Raw genomic sequence first — 12,394 nt, 5'->3', positions numbered from 1 at the left:
GAATTAAAATGGCAACCTTGGAGACATTGAAAATGTGGCGGGATGCTACAGTAAGAGAGTTAAGACAATGGAGGGATGAAGTTTAATGATGCAAAATGGTCTTTTGGCATCATTGACTTTTCTTACATAGTGATAAACCTTTTCAGGGCTGCTTGCTTTTGTGATCACTATTTGAAAAGCATCAAATTATTGAGGAAAGAATTCCTAATAATTAAAATATGAAAAGACCACAACGGAAGAGATGATTTCTCATTAGGGTACTGGTTCATGGTGACTGAACGAGTCAAATTCAGGTTTGATGACATGGGGATCGTCCATGGTGTTGCAAGGATTTCTTGCTTTCAAACATTTTTCTGTGAAAACTGAAATCCAGAGGCCTAGTTTATAATTTGTGCGGTTACATTTTTCAAGGAACACCTGAAAGCATTGTAGAAACAGACTCATGGGGAAAAACTTGTTTGCGTAGCGTACATCAATTCCCTGGGGGCAGACAGTGCTGTGGGTTCCACCATGCAGCCCATGCAGGTTTCATTGATAGAATTGCTGAAAACTGCGTGGCCCCGGTCCAGGGAATTCTCTTCCTCACTCGAAGGCCACCACCCCGCCCACACACTTGAATTCCTGACACCAGAATTACAAATGTATGACTTGAAGAGAAAAACTAGCGAGATAGCCAGTGACCATAACTCTATTAGCTTCAACATAGTTATGGAAAAGTACAGGACTAGTCCTCAGGTTGAAGTCCTAAATTGGGGGAAGGCTAATTTCGATGGCATCAGTAGGTGATTTTAACTTCCCTAATATTGACTGGGACTGCCTTAGTGCTAAGGGATCAGATGGGGAAGAATTTGTTCAGTGTGTCCAGGATAGTTTTCTGAAGCAGCATGTGGATGGCCCTAATAGAGAAGGGGCTAAACTCGACCTCCTCTTAGGAAATGAGAATGGGCAGGCGGTTGATGTGTCAGTGGGGGAGCACTTTGGGACCAGTGACCATAACTCTATTAGCTTCAAGATAGTTATGAAAAAGGACAGGACTGGTCCTCAGGTTGAAGTCCTAAATTGGGGGAAGGCTAATTTCGATGGCATCAGACAGGAACTCTCAAATGTTGAATTGGAGAGGCTGTTTGCAGGTAAAGGGACGTCTGACTAGTGTGAGGCTTTTAAAAGTGAGATAGGAAGAGTTCAGGGCCGGCATGTTCACAGCTCCAGGGACCCAGGTTCGATTCTGGGTACTGCCTGTGTGGAGTTTGCAAGTTCTCCCTGTGTCTGCGTGGGTTTTCGCCGGGTGCTCCGGTTTCCTCCCACATCCAAAGACTTGCAGGTGATAGGCCGTTGTAAATTGCCCCTAGTATAGGGAATATGGGATTACTGTCGGGTTAGTATAAATGGGTGGTTGTTGGTCGGCACAGACTCAGTGGGCCGAAGGGGCTGTTTCAGTGCTGTATCTCAAAATAAAAATAAATAAATAAATGTTCCTGTTAGATGGAAGGGCAAGGCTGGCAAGTTTAGGGAAACCTGGTTGATGAAGGATATTGAGGGTCTGGTCAGGACAAAGGAGGAGAAATATGTCGGCTATAGGCAGCTGGGATCAAGCGAGTCCCTCGAGGAGTATAGGGGATATAGGAGTACACTTAAGAAGGAAATTAGGAGGGCGAAAAGGGGCCATGAGATTTCCTTGGCAGATGAGATAAAGGAGAATCCGAAAGATTTTATAAGTATATTAGGAGTAAAAGGGTAGCTAGGGAGAGAGTAGGTCCCTTTAAGGATCAGTGTGGTAATCTATGTGTGGACCCACGGGAAATGGGCGAGGTCTTAAATGAATACTTCTCATCTGTATTTACCATGGAGAAGGTCATGGAAGCTAGTTAGGGCGGCACAGTGGCGCAGTGGTTAGCACCGCAGCCTCACAGCTCCAGGGACCCGGGTTCGATTCTGGGTACTGCCTGTGCGGAGTTTGCAAGTTCTCCCTGTGTCTGCGTGGGTTTCCTCCGGGTGCTCTGGTTTCCTCCCACATGCCAAAGACTTGCAGGTTGATAGGTTAATTGGCCATTATAAAATGCCCCTAGTATAGGTAGGTGGTAGGGAAATATATAGGGACAGGTGGGGATGTGGTAGGAATATGGGATTAGTGTAGGATTAGTATAAATGGGTGGTTGATGGTCGGCACAGACTCGGTGGGCCGAAGGGCCTGTTTCAGTGCTGTATCTCTAAACTAAACTAGTGAGTTCAAGGGAGGGAACAGCGATATCATGGAGCATATCAGCATCACAAAGGAGGTGGTGTTGGAGGTTTTGAAGCGCATTAAGGTGGATAAATCCCGAGGGCCTGACCAGGTGTATTCTAGGATGCTAATGGGAAGTAAGGGAGGAGATTGCTGGGGCCCTGGCAGAGATTTTTGTATCATCGTTAGCCACGGGTGAGGTACCGGAAGACTGGAGGATAGCTAATGTTGTGCCTTTATTTAAGAAAGGCAGCAGGGATAAGCCAGGGAAACTACCAGCTGGTGAGCCTTACATCAGTGGTGGGAAAGTTATTGGAAGAGATTCTGAGAGACAGGATTTATATGCATTTGGAAAGGCAAGGTCTGATTAGGGATAGTCAGCATGGCTTTGTGCGTGGGAAATCATGTCTCACGAATTTGATTGAGTTTTTTGAGGAGGTGACCAAGAAGATTGACGAGGGCAGGGCGATGACATGGTCTACATGGACTTCAGCAAGGCCTTTGACAAGGTCCCGCGTGGTAGGCTGGTCCAGAAGGTTCGAACACATGGGATCCAGGGTGAGCTAGCCAATTGGATACAAAATTGGCTTGGTGATAGGAGGTAGAGTGTGGTAGTGGAAGGTTGTTTTTCAGATTGGAGGCCGGTGACCAGTGGTGTGCCGCAGGGATCGGTGCTAGGCCCTCTGTTGTTTGTCATATATGTTAATGACTTGGATGTGAATGTAGGAGGCATGATTAGTAAGTTTGCAGTTGACACCAAAATTGGTGGTATAGTGGACAGTTAAGAAGGTTGTCTAAGGTTACAACAGGATATAGATAAACTGGGAAAGTGGGCAAGGGATTGGCAAATGGAATTTAACGCAGACAAGTGCGAAATGATGTATTTTGGGAAGTTAAACCAGGGCAGGACATATACAGTGAATGGCAGGGCCCTGGGAGTGTTGTTGAGCAGAGAGACCTTGGGGTGCAAGTACATAGTTCCCTGAAAGTGGCAACACAGGTAGACAGGGTGGTGAACAAGGCATTTGGCATGCTTGCCTTCATCGGCCGAGGCATTGAGTACAAGAGTTGGGACGTCATGTTACAGTTGTACATAATGTTGGTTAGGCCGCATTTGGAGTACTGTGTGCAGTTCTGGTTGCCGCACTACAGGAAAGATGTGATTAAGCTAGAGAGGGTGCAGAAAAGATTCACAAGGATGTTGCCTGGCTTGGAGGGCTTGAGTTATAAAGAGAGATTGGATAGGCTGGGTCTGTTTTCCCTGGAGCGAAGGAGGCTGAGAGGGAACATGATAGAGGTATATAAAATTATGAGAGGCATAGATAGGCTGGATAGCCAGAGTCTGTTTCCCATGGTAGGGGTGACTAAAACTAGAGGGCATAGATTTAAGATGAGGGGGAGGAGGTTTAAAGGGGATCAAAGGGGTAAATTTTTCACACAAAGAATAGTGGGTATCTGGAATGAGCTGCCAGCGGAGGTGGTGGAGGCAGGAACAGTAGCAACATTTAAGAGGCATCTGGACAGGTACTTGAATGAACAAGGCATAGAGGGATATGGAATTAATGCAGGTGGGATTAGTATAGATAGGCATTATGGTTGGCATGGACGCGGTGGGCCGAAGGGCCTGTTTCTATGCTGTACGACTCTATGACTCTTAAGTTTCTTCTGATAACTCTGAATCGCTTTATTGAATTATCTACAATCCTTGGAGAAGGGTTACACTCAGTAATCACAAGTTACAGTTGCAACTACAGTTATGTGGCACAGGACCCTGTCCTGCTAGAAGCTAAACATAGATTAACTGTTCCCATCCCCCCCCCCCCCCCATTCCTAACCTAATTTCCTAACTTAATACTTACAATCACTCTCAGTTGGTCTGCCAATGGTGTTCGTAGGTCCCTCGGTGGAGGTGACCAAACTCTACTGTCTTCCTTGACTGCCTGCAGGAACAGTAACATACCCGCAATCTCAGTGTACATTTGAACATTTCCTGCTGCTGGCTGGGCCATCTCGTCTTCAAATTTGGCATTGCTCCAAAACTTTAGTTTTGATTGGCAACTTATGTCCTCATTCTTGATGTACTTTTTTTTTTAAAAAAAAAAGCTCTTCTGTGAAAGACACAATCACCTGTATCCTGCTAATAATCTACTTCAGGAAAACCAGTCTTTCACAGCTCTTCAGTCCTTAGATTTACAAAGTACTTGAGTCCATCTCCTTCCATTGTCTGGTTCTTAAGGTCATCAGGCGCGAATCCTTTCTTCTATGGTGGATGCAAGACATATATGCTGACTGTGCCCATGATTTTTAACTGGGCTAATCTGACTGTCGTGTTTCCACTGAAACCTTGTAACTTCAGAATCTCAAACATGGAGATAACCCCTTGTTGTCCTTCACCGGGCAATCAACATAGTCTGCATAGCCCCGCCACGGTGTGACACAAACAAATTTTTCCTCCTCAATATTTACTTCCAGGCAGTGCATTCTGTATCATAACAACTCACTGCATTAAAAAAAACCTTATTCCCACCTCTGATTCTTTTGTCAATTACCTTAAGTCTGAAAAGGAAAGATTTGCAGAGATATGGGGAAAGCACAGAGGAGCCGGCACAGGCACAATGGACTGAATCCATCTGTGGTGCATGATTTTTTTTGACGCCTTTGGTCTCTACTCCATCAATCTCCTTTATCGTTACATCATACTGAGTTAGGAAGTGCGGAACGTTTATGTACTCTTCACCTTCAGCTTCCCTCCACCCAATCTACTCCACTAGCAAACTCGCAGTCTCAAATCTTTGCAACATCGCCTGACTTTGCCCCTTACTCTCACCATTCACTGATGATACTGTTATGGCCAGCTGAGGAGAGGATGTCAGGCTCCCCTCGTCCCTTCCTCTTATTTGATCGTAACAGGATTTATTCTTTTCAAACAGTAGTTGTGCTTACTTGAAGGTGCTTTACCTTTTTCCTTTACTGTGATTGTCACACGAGAATCACAGACACACAAATAGATTACAGTGAATATAGATTTGGTGGTTGGAATAAAGTCCAGAATAAATGGAACTTAAATACAGTCTGTGAAGTAGATGATCCGGTCGTCCTCAGCTGAAGCTGTATTCTTGAAGTCCTCACTAGTCAAAGTGCACTTTGGTTGGCCTGCCTTGCTCACGGTTGCTTGAAGGCAGAATTGCAGTTGGCTCTCTTCCCCTTGTCGCTGGCTGTTGCAGTCTGTAGGCTTGGAGGGTCCCCCAGTCAGACGGTTTTCAAACTTGATGTTTTCTGGGGAGAAAGTTGTCTGGGCGGCACAGTGGTTAGCACCGCAGCCTCATAGCTCCAGCGACCCGGGTTCGATTCTGGGTACTGCCTGTGCGGAGTTTGCAAGTTCTCCCTGTGTCTGCGTGGGTTTCCGCCGGGTGCTCCGGTTTCCTCCCACCTCCAAAAGACTTGCAAGTTGAAAGGTAAATTGCCCCTAGCGTAGGTAGGTGGTAAGAGAATGGTGGGGATGTGGTAGAAAATATGGGGGTAGTGTAGGGTTAGTATAAATGGGTGGTTGTTGGTCGGCACAGACTCGGTGGGCCGAAGGGTCTGTTTCAGAGCTGTATCTCTAAATTAAAAAAAAGAAAAGAATGGGAAGCATTCAGCTTTCTGCTGCAGCACACTCTGTTACTGCTTGTCTTCTGTCTGTGTCACAAATCTTCTAGTTTCTTTAGAGATGAACAGGCAGTCACATGTCTCTCAATCCCTTTTGTTTCTAATGAGGTTTTTTCTGGAATCTTCTAATGAAATTCAAGGTTCTACATGCCCCCGGATGCCCATTCACACTTGGAGGGGGTTGCTTCTTTCAAAGTCAATGTGTGACTGCTATGCTAATGAAGCCATTTTAAGTAATTCAATCACTTAGAGCAAGCCATTATTCTGGCTGGGCTTCTTGTTAGACTTTTTGTCTCCAGTTCAATCTCCTGGTATTTCAGATGTAAATGGCAGTGACCATCTTGGCTGCTAGTTTTTTTTTTAAAGTTACTGTAGGATTTTTTCCCCCATTAAAAGCCTAATGTAAGTTTCCAACCGATGAAATTAATATTTCCCATTTGGCATACAGGGTTTCGGGAACAGTGACCATAATTCCATAAGTTTTAAGGTACTTGTGGATAAGAATAAGAGTAGTCCTCGGGTGAAGGTGCTAAATTGGGGGAAGGCTAATTATAACAATATTATACAGGTACTGAAGAATTTAGATTGGGGGCGGCTGTTTGAGGGTAAATCAACATCTGACATGTGGGAGTCTTTCAAAAGTCAGTTGATTAGCATCCAGGACCAGCATGTTCCGGTGAGGAAGAAGGATAAGTTTGGCAAGTTTCGGGAACCTTGGATAACGCGGGATATTGTGAGCCTCGTCAAAAAGAAAAAGGAAGCATTCGTAAGGAATGGAAGGCTAGGAACAGACGAATCCCTTGAGGAATATAAAGACAGTAGGAAGGAACTTAAGCAAGGAGTCAGGAGGGCTAAAAGGGGTTATGAGAAGTCATTGGCAAACAGGATTAAGGAAAATCCCAAGGCTTTTTATACGTGTATAAAGAGCAAGAGGTTAACCAGGAAAAGGGTTGGCCCACTCAAGGACAGAGAAGGGAATCCATGTGTGGAGCCAGAGGAAATGGGCGAAGTACTAAATGAGTACTTTGCATCAGTATTCACCAAGGAGAAGGACTTGGTGGATGATGAGCCTATGGAAGGGAGTGTAGATAGTCTCAGTCTTCTCATTATCAAAAAGGAGGAGGTGTTGGGTGTCTTGCAAAGCATGAAGGTAGATAAGTCCCCAGGGCCTGATGGGATCTACCCCAGAATACTGAGGGAGGCAAGGGAAGAAATTGCTGGGGCCTTGACAGAAATCTTTACATCCTCATTGGCTACAGGTGAGGTCCCAGAGGACTGGAGAATCGCCAATGTTGTTCCTTTGTTTAAGAAGGGTAGCAAGGATAATCCAGGAAATTATAGGCCGGTGAGCCTTACGTCAGTGGTAGGGAAATTATTAGAGAGGATTCTTCGGGACAGGATTGACTCCCATTTGGAAACAAACGAACTTATTAGCGAGAGGCAGCATGGTTTTGTGAAGGGGAGATCATGTCTCACTAATTTGATTGAGTTTTTTGAGGAAGTGACAAAGATGATTTATGAAGGAAGGGCAGTGGATGTTATCTATATGGACTTCAGTAAAGCCTTTGACAAAGTCCCTCATGGCAGACTGATACAAAAGGTGAAGTCACATGGGATCAGAGGTGAGCTGGCAAGATGGATACAGAACTGGCTCGGTCATAGAAGACAGAGGGTAGCAGTGGAAGGGTGCTTTTCTGAATGGAGGGATGTGACTAGTGGTGTTCCGCAGGGATCAGTGCTGGGACCTTTGCTGTTTGTAGTATATATAAATGATTTGGAGGAAAATGTAGCTGGTCTGATTAATAAGTTTGCGGACGACACAAAGGTTGGTGGAGTTGCGGATAATGATGAGGATTGTCAGAGGATACAGCAGGATATAGATCGGTTGGAGACTTGGGCGGAGAAATGGCAGATGGAGTTTAATTCGGACAAATGTGAGGTAATGCATTTTGGAAGGTCTAATGCAGGTGGGAAGTATACAGTAAATGGCAGAACCCTTAGGAGTATTGACAGGCAGAGAGATCTGGGCGTACAGGTCCACAGGTCACTGAAAGTGGCAACGCAGGTGGATAAGGTAGTCAAGAAGGCATACGGCATGCTTGCCTTCATCGGTCGTGGCATAGAGTATAAAAATAGGCAAGTCATGCTGCAGCTGTCTTGAACTTTAGTTAGGCCACACTTAGAATATTGCGTGCAATTCTGGTCGCCACACTACCAGAAGGACGTAGAGGCTTTGGAGAGGGTACAGAGGAGGTTTACCAGGATGTTGCCTGGTCTGGAGGGCATTAGCTATGAGGAGAGGTTGGATAAACTCGGATTGTTTTCACTGGAACGACGGAGGTGGAGGGGCGACATGATAGAGGTTTACAAAGTTATAAGCGGCATGGACAGAGTGGATAGTCAGAAGCTTTTTCCTAGGGTGGAAGAGTCAGTTACTAGGGGACATAGGTTTAAGGTGCGAGGGGCAAAGTTTAGAGGGGATGAGCGAGGCAAGTTCTTTACACAGAGGGTGGTGAGTGCCTGGAACTTGTTGCCGGGGGGAGGTGGTGGAAGCAGGTACCATAGAGACGTTTAAGAGGCATCTTGACAAATACATGAATAGGATGGGAATAGAGGGATACGGACCCCGGAAGTGCAGAAGGTTTTAGTTTAGGCAGGCATCAAGATCGGCGCAGGCTTGGAGGGCAGAATGGCCTGTTCCTGTGCTGTACTGTTCTTTGTTAATACCCTTGAATCAAGCTTTCAACACCATGTAGGCAAAAATGGCTGTTAGTTTACACAGAGAAAGGTCCCATAAATGAGATAAATGACCTAATAATGTGTTTACAAGATCATTCTCCGTCATTTCTGCCATCCCCAGTATAATAGCACCACACATCTTCCTCTTTCAATCTTCTGAACGGTCTGTTCCCTCCACAACATCCTGTTCCACTCCTCAGTCTCCCCCAGCCCCCTCTCCCCTTCCCATGGCACCTTTCCATGCAAGTGAAGGAGATGCAACACCTGCTCTTTAACCTTTTCCCTTCTCACTAAAGTTCCAAACACTCCTTCCAGGTGAAATAGTGATCTGCATGCACTTGTACTTCTTGCAATTTAGTGTACTACTCATGATGTGGCCTCTGCTACATTGGGGAAGACCAAATACAGATTGGGTGATTGTGTTGTGCAATATCTCTGTTCAGTCCGCGTGACCTTGATGTTCTGGTCGTCTGTCACTTTAATACACCATCCCATTCTCACTCTGACTTTTCTGTTCTCAGCCTCCTGCAGTGTTCCAATGAAGCTCAACATCAGCTTGAGGAACAGCACCTCATCTTTTGATTAGGCACTTTACGTCCTGTTGGACTTCAACATTGTGTTCAACAGTTAAAGATCGTAACCTCTGCCCCCATCCTTTTCTGACCTTATTTTGTCTTTTTTTGGATGGCAGCTGTTCATGATTCTGCCATTCACAACTTCTCTGGAAACATCTTTGGTTTCTTTACTTGTCCCATTACCACTTCCTTTTTGCCCTGCACCACCAACTCTTGGTCAGTTAATCACTCCCGCCTTCCATCCTATCGACAAAGACCTTCCCTTTTGTTCTACCGCCACCCCCACTTCAACTGCCTCTGTACTTGCTTAAAACCTGTTACATCTCTAACTTTTCCTAGTTCTGTTGAAAGGTCATTGACCTGAAACGTTACCTCTGTTTCTCCACCGATGCTGCTCGAACTGCTGAGTATTTCTAATATTTTTGTTTTTACTTCAGATAATCTGTTTAGGTGGCTTTGGTTGAAAGATAGATAGTAGCCAGAACATTAGAACAGTAGCCTGCTGCTCTTCAAATGGTGTTGTGACATTTTTTACACTCAACTGAATAGGCAGACAGCAACTTAGTTTAACAATTCCTCCAAAAGATCGCACCTCCAATGATCCAATGCTGCATTGAAGTGACAACCTAGGTTATGTGCTCAAGTAAACTCAGATCATGACAACACATCACACTTGTGCAAAGATGATTTAGGATAACTTATGGACATCTACAATTGCACTATCACTGCCAAATGATTTTGCTTCACATCATATCCACTCCATCCCTTAACAACCTCCATCTCCACAACATCACCCACCTGCCCCTAACCTCAGCCCATCTGCTGCAGAAACCCTCATCCATGCCTTTGTCACCTCCAGACACGATTATTTAAACTCTCTCTTGGTCTCCTGTCCTTCAATCTCAGTATACTTCAGCTCATCCAAAACCATCTGTCTGTACCCATCCTACACCAAGTCCTGCTCACTCATCATACCCTACTTTGCCGACCTACTTTGGTTGTTGGCCCCCCCCCAATGCTTTAAATTTAATAATCTTTAAACTGTGTTTAAATCTCTTTGTGGCCTCACCCCATCCCATCTCTGTAACCTCCTCCAGTCAGACATGCCTTTCCTTCCGAGCTCTCTGTTCCTCTGACTCTGGCATCTTGTGCACCTCTCCACCTTTACTCTATGCTCTGGAAGTTCCTCTCTAAACCTCTCTGCCTTCTTCTCCTCCTTTAAAACCCTTCTTATGACCTACTTCTTTAACCAAGCTTTTGGTCATCCCTCCAAATATCTCTTTGGCTCAGCATCAATTTTTTGATTATGCTTCTGTGAAATGCCTTGGGTTGTTATTCTACATTCACGACACTTTATAAATGCAAGTTGTTGTGATTAGTAATCATATTAAGACATACCTAGCAAATGCAAAATATTAACAGGCTATTTTTGAAACCTTTGCATTATATTACAACTAAACCAAACACATCACTGTTCACAGTGAAGCCTGTATCTGAATAGATCCACAGAAATTTGTGTAGTGTAATTGAAAACCCAGTCCAATACCTTGCCCAAGGTAAGCTCCAGTGTATTATAAATTACTCGGGCAGTGCTGCTCCTCTTTGTAATCACAGACAGTTTTATAAATCAAACCCATTTTAAGGTCACTACATTCTTTATGCTTGATGCTCACACATGCAGGGGATTGGCATTATCAGAACCCCAGCCTGGGATGGGCCTTTGACTATTAAAATGTGCCTCAATCAGGAGGTTGTATGTATGTTGGACTTGGGGATGGAATGGGAAAGGACTTTACAACAACTAATAATTATATAGCACTTTTAATGTAGCAAAATGTGCCAACCAAGGAGCTTCAGAGGAATGTTATCAAACAAAATATGACACCGAGCTACATAAGGAGGTATTCAGGCTGATGACCAAAAGCTTGGCCAAAGAGGTAGGTTATAAGAAGTCGCTTAAAAGGAGGAAAGAGAGAGAGAAGCAATGAGGTTTAAGGAGAGAATTTCAGAGCTTAAGGCCTTGGCAGCTGAAGGCATGGTTGAAAGTTGTGGAGTGATTGAAATCGGGATGCTCAACATTCCAGAATTAGAGGAGTGCAGATATCTTGGAGGGTTGTGAGGCTGGAGGAAATTACAGAGATAGGGAGGAGCGAGGCCATGGAGGGATTTGAAAACAAGGATGAGAATTTTAAAATTGAGGCATTGCTTAACTGGCAGCAAGCACAGGGTTGATTGGTAAATGGGATTTGATGCTACTTAGGACAAGCGCTGCAGAATTTTGGATGATCTCAAGTTTACGGCAGGTGGGAGGCTAGCCAGGAGTGCATTGGGATAGTCGAGTTTAGAGGTAACAAAGACATACATAGGGTTTCAGCAGCAGATGAGCTGAGGCGGGGGTGGGGTTGGGGGCGAGCCGGGTGATGTTATGGAGGTGGAAATAGACATTCTTAGTGATAGCGTGGATATATGGTTGGAAGCTCATCTCGTGATCAACTGTGACACCATAGAGAGGGATGGAGTAGGTGGCTAGGGAACAGTTTGTAGCAGGGACCGAAGACAATGGCTTCTGTCTTTCAATATTAAATTGGAGATTTCTGCTCATCCAGTACTTCAAATTCGAGACAACCGACACTGGTAGAAACTGAAATCCACATGACAATCTTGCTCAGGTTTTTGTCAAGGAACTGGGAATTATGTATGAATATTCCAAAACAGCAAGAACTGCAGCAATTTCTACATTAAAGAGACCTTGTCAGCTGGCTGTCCTCATGCACCTCTCGGCAGCTGCCTCAGGAGCAGTACTGTTGGCAGTTTTGGAGAGCAGTGCCTGGCTTCAGTAGCTCAGCAGATTTTGGGGGCTGGGAGTCAAGGAAACACCGAAAATAATTTTCTTTGGTGGGGGTGGGGGAGAAAGTTGTCAACTGAGAGGGGAGGGATGGGGAGAGGGCCAGGAGGGCAAATGGATATTGTGTATAAATTGGTACAATGAATGATATTCATGTAATTTACAAATGCTTTCATCCCTTAAGAAATTATTTTTCTTTCAGAAGATTTATAAGAATGTCAAATTGAAGTTAATAAATTAAACATCAGAGCACTTGCAAGGTACACTGGATGTAACAGCAGAATCTGTATCGTATTTGGGCACATTTATACAAATGTGCCTGCTGGATTCACAGAATATTGATGGAAGCCACACTCCAAGCAAAAG

Source organism: Heterodontus francisci, chromosome 8, assembly GCF_036365525.1.
Source record: "Heterodontus francisci isolate sHetFra1 chromosome 8, sHetFra1.hap1, whole genome shotgun sequence".
NCBI classification, from domain to species: Eukaryota; Metazoa; Chordata; class Chondrichthyes; order Heterodontiformes; family Heterodontidae; genus Heterodontus; species Heterodontus francisci.
Note: the sequence above shows the minus strand (reverse complement) of the source record.